Source organism: Palaemon carinicauda, chromosome 8 (assembly GCF_036898095.1).
Source record: "Palaemon carinicauda isolate YSFRI2023 chromosome 8, ASM3689809v2, whole genome shotgun sequence".
Classification (NCBI taxonomy): Eukaryota; Metazoa; Arthropoda; class Malacostraca; order Decapoda; family Palaemonidae; genus Palaemon; species Palaemon carinicauda.
The window spans coordinates 75,836,875-75,842,487 of NC_090732.1; positions in this window are offsets into that span (position 1 = coordinate 75,836,875).

Below are 5,613 nucleotides of genomic sequence, written 5' to 3' on the forward strand. Positions count from 1 at the left end.
AGAGACTCTTGCGTTAATATTCGCTATTAATCATTTTCAGGTTTATCTCTCCTCCTCAGATACACCTATTAAGGTCTTGACTGATCATAATCCCCTGACCATCATCAGCAGATACAAGAATAAAAATCAACGATTGATGAGGTGGAGTCTCATGCTGTAAGAATGGAATTTAGAATTTTTCCACATCCCAGGAAAAGATAATATTGTTGCCGATTTTCTCTCTCGCAGCGTTGAATATTAGATTATTGACAGAGGGCTATGCAGTTATTAAAGGTAGTATCTGTATCGTTCTAATTATGGTATGTGTGCTGTTGAAGTGGGCACGTAGTGAGTAGAAGTAAATGTATATTCAAGATTTATTAATCATGGTTTGTTTACAGAAGACTATAATGTTTTGCGTATATTATATGGGATCCTTAAGGTTAAAAGGTGAGGGTAATCACTGGTACTTTTTAATGATTGATTAATTAGATGGGTCATGGGCTCACGGGTCTGTAGCACAACACAGCCGTTTTTTAGGCGCTACAGGCCGGTGTATGAGTGGTACCCTAGACTAAGTTAAGGTTAATCTACTAAGGTTTAGAGGTGTCAGGTACGATAAGGTTTATAATAAGCTAAGAAAAGAGATAGGCACTAATCTGGTATTCTGTATTTTCAGGCTAATAATTACGCTTCATCGAGTTTGTTTGTTTGTTTGCGCAGGGAAGTCTTGTGGTGGTCTTCTCTGTGTCGTTCGGTGTGTGTGTATGTATTGGACACTATGGTGATGAGTGTGATATATAACACTGAAATAGACAGTGGTTTTTGTGATCAACATTTATTGATAGTGAGTGATGTGTATCCCTGAAAATGAACAGTGTATTGAGTGTGGAAAAGGTTATAGCTTTTGGATTATATATACAGAATCCGGCTGTTAGTGCAATGACTCTTAATTAAGTTTATTAACGATATGAGTGATGTGAAATTTTTAGGTTGGGTACCTATTTATCGAATGGTGATGTTTTGGTTTTCTGGTTTTGGAAAGTTTACTTGTGATTAATTTATTTAGGTTTAAGATTTTTTTCAGTATTGGTTATATATTGCTATCCTTGTGAGCTGCAAACCTTGGTACTTGCCCCCCTCTTTCCTTTTGTTTGTCATGTTTTTGCAGTTTGTTTAATAATTATTTTTGAGTGTTGGTTTAATATTCAAAATTTTTTGAGTGTTGGTTTAATATTTCATTATGTGATAACCTGTATGTTGTAATTCAAATCACTTTAGAAAAAAAAAATTTTGGGAATTTTTTTTTTGGTTGGGTGAGGAGGTGTAACATTATTGCTATATATTTCTAAATTATTTAAGTTTTTATAGATGCATAAGGTTAAATATACTGTAGACTTATTGTTTACCTTCTTTAATAGTTTGTCTTTTCACTGGTGGTTATGTTAGTGTTTATAATGGACTAACAGCTGTTTTATATTTTCAAGTGGTGTTGGTTAGGTGGCTGCGCTCCTGCGTGAACGGAGTTTTGGAGGGGCTTTTTTTGAGGATGGTTCCTTAGTGTGTTTCTGAGCCTCCAACCTTGTAGGGCACGACATTTGTGATTGGATCTATATTATTCCACGCCTTTGCAGAGCCATATTGTGAAGCTGTTGAGCTTGTTTTGGATATCCTTTCTCTGCAGCAAGGACGTTTCATCCTACATTTTGTGTACTGCCCTTGGTTCAGTAAAAGCCAAGGGGACCTCTCTGTCCCAAGGTAATAATATTTATACCTATTTAAGTATCGTGATCACGACCTGTGATAGTCAGCTGACGTCATTACTGGAGCTTGTGAAAGCCTTTCAATCAAACCAGCCATCGTCAATTTGATAGGGATAGTTAGTTTGTATTTGTTAGGATGTTCTCACTTTTCGTTGGCCTTCTCCTTTCTGGACCCTCTCTCCATTTAGTATGCATGTGTTGATGACCTTTCTGTAATTGTGTAATTGTTTTCTTTTACAGGGAGGTAAGATTGAGTGTGTATCATTTATTAATGTATTATTGTGGTTCAGGTGTTATTTCTGTCTAGTTATTATGTATTAAAATTAAGGAAATTTTTGTGGTATTTTCTTTGTCCCCTTGAGTTGACTTTGCACTCGTATTGATGTTTGGTTACTATTCCACCTTTAGTGGACTTAGTACTGTATGACGGTGAATACTATTTGATAAGTGTAGTGTTTTGAGTGGTGGTCAAAGCCAGTTATCACAAGTGGCGACCGTGACAGGATCTTTCGTTCCTGAGAATTCACCTGTGTTTGTACAAAGTTGATTCTTGGGGTAATTTTTTTTTCAGGCAGTGTATTTTCACCTCCTCGGTGTTGTTTTATGTAAATTTAGTGTTTTGTGTGAATAAGTGATCATGGCTGTTAATGTATTCGAACTCCTTAGAGGAGAGGGGTGGCAGGAGAGGTTGGCAGAGTTAAATAGGGAAGACTTGGAAATTGTAGCAGAGCATTTTGAATTGGAATATGATGTGTCCATAAGAAATGTGTATTGCTATTTCAACTTTTATGATTATTTTAAAACTGTAAAGACAGGTGGGGAACAAGAGGTGAAACCTAATAAAGTATTGTCTGTAGAAATTTTGGATAGGCAAATTGCCCTGAGACAAATGGAATTTGAAATGGAAAAGTTTAAGGCAGAGGAAAGAGAAAAGGAGAGGCAGCATGAGATTGCTATGAGAAACTCGGTTTCTTTTTCCCCCGCCCATTCCCCAAATAGGTTAGTAACGCCTGCTATTAATTTAGCGCAGGCTCTCAAATTTGTACCTAAATTTGAAGAGAATAATGTAGCAGAGTTTTTTGTGTCATTTGAGAGGATTGCAGCAAGGTTGGAGTGGCCCCAAGAGTATTGGACCACTCTTATACAAAGTAAATTGGTTGGAAGAGCTCAGACGGTATATGTAACGCTGGAGGAGGATCTATCAGCAGATTATGAGAGTGTAAAGGCTATTGTCTTGAAGGCCTATGAGTTAGTCCCTTAAGCTTATAGGCAATGCTTCCAGAACTTAGAAAAATGTAGGGAACAAACTTTTGTTGAATTTGCCAGGGCGAAGGAACAGTATGCTAGTGATTGGTTTAAGTCCAAGGAGGTGGGAGATTTTGAGAGATTGAAAGAGTTAATGTTGGTGGAGGAGTTTAAGAGGTGTGTCCCGGATAAACTGAAGGTCCACCTCGAAGAGTTAAAACTCGAGACCGTTCAGGAGGTAGCCATCGCTAGTGACGAATATTGCTTGTCTCATAAGAGTGAGTTAGGGGGAGTAACGACAAATGTGAAGTCTTGTTGGGTTAACCCTGGATAGGTACGGTCCTCGGACACCCCTTTAAGGGTATACTCGGACGCGAACGACCCCGACGCCAAAAAAAATTCTTGAAAAATCAGTTTTTGCAGTAACCTCCTTTTTTCTTTTGCCAAAAAAAACTTCAATGAATGCTTAAAACAACTGTAAAGATAAATACTACTCATCTGCAGAAAAACTATTTATTATAAATATTTTAAAAAATTAAGTAGAAAAAAAAAGACCTGACATAAAAATTCATAAAAAAAAAGTTTATACATATATACACAAATCCTTTTAGGAATTGATTCTTGAATGTTTAGGACACATCTTGATGTATTTTGGATGAAGTCAGACCCATGGAGGTGAAGATCTGAAATGAGAAAAAAAGGGTAACTTTTTTTGGCCAAAAAAAATTGTCCAAATTTCATGAATTTTTTTGGGTACCCAAATGAAATAGGAAGTGGCTAATTTTTTTAGGGAATAAACATATGTTATCCTAAAATAGAAATATGTAAAAAAATCTTCATTATTTTGTAAATTACATTTATATCAGGGGCCATATCTAAAGGTAATTTTTTGAGTACTTGGAAATTTCGTAAAAAAATACATATATTTAATATATAATATGATATTTATGCAGGTAAAAATATACCAAAATATCACAAATTCTATAGGGAACAAGAATATATATAGATAGGGCAGCTTACGCTTCGGATATGTCCACAAAATGGCCGCCAACCACACTGACTCAGACTCCCTAATCTGCCACTTGAAATGTAGGAAGGGTATGTCAATTTCAAGGTGTTATTTACTAATCTAATTATTATTGGATATGCATAAAAATTGTATGGTGGGTTGCTGGATAATTGTCGATTATTTTACGACTATAAAATTAAAATTCTGACCCAAAAAATTTTTTTTGAAGGGAAATAAAATCGAAAAAAAAAATGTAAAACAATATTTTAGCTAAAAAAATTTGATGATATTCAATCAAAAAAAAGTAAACAAAATTTTCCGACAAATAAACATCTAGAGGAATCATTACTCTGTGATAGTTCCTTAGTACGTAGTAATTTTGAAAGAATTGGGAAAAAACGAAAAAATGGCAATCACCGGAAAATCGAACACATACCTATATATACGCCATATCTGGCTAAAAAAAAGATAGGCATGGGTAGCCAGATCATCTAGAAACATTTTCCAACACTATAAAAATATAAGTTTTGCGACACTACTTGCCAATTCCTTACGGTAACATGACTAAGCAAAAAAATGCAAAACAAATAAAAAGGGGCACTCGTGGAAAAATGGCCATTCTAATATACGGCATTTCAGAAAAAAAAAATTTCAGCCACGTGCTAGGCAAACCATCAAGGCATATTTTCCGACAAATAAACATATAAATGAAATATTACTCTGTGATAGTTCCTTAGTACGTAGTAATTTTGAAAGAAATGGGAAAAAACGAAAAAATGGCAATCACAGGAAAATCGAACACATACTTATATATACGCCATATCTGGCTAAAAAAAAATAGGCATGGGTAGCCAGATCATCTAGAAAAACTTTCCAACACTATAAAAATATAAGTTTTGCGACACTACTTGCCAATTCCTTACGGTAACATGACTAAGCAAAAAAATGCAAAACAAATAAAAAGGGGCACTCGCGGAAAAATGCCCAACATTCTAATATACGGCATCTCAGATAAAAAAAAAAGACATGCAGGTGTTAGCCCAACCATCAAGGCACACTTTCTAACACATAAACATGAAAAAAAAATCAATAATATACGGCAATTCCTTACTACGTAGTAAATTTTTACAAATATTGAAAAAAAAACAGAAATTGGCAACCGCAGTTAAATACCCAATATACCAATAACTACGTCGTATCTGACAAAAACAAAGTCATGCATGGGTAGCCAGATCATCTAGACACACTTTCCAACACTAAACAAGCAAAAGTTTTACGACACTATTTGGCAATATCTTACGGAAAAATGACTTGGCAAAAAAATGAAAAAAAATGAAAAAGGGGCACTCGCGGTAAAATGGTCCTCGTGGTGATGAACGACATTTTAACTAAAAAAAAAAACATGCACATGGTAGCCAAACAATCCACCAAGACTTTCCACAACTGATAACCTATACAAGTTGCACCATTCTACGACAATTTCATAATACGTAATAACTTTGATAATTATGCAAACTACCTCAGAAGGGTAAACTCGGACGCGAACGACCCCGACGCGTCTCAGAAATCGGGGAAGGAGTACAGCTACAGCAATGCACATCTGGACACTACTAGAGC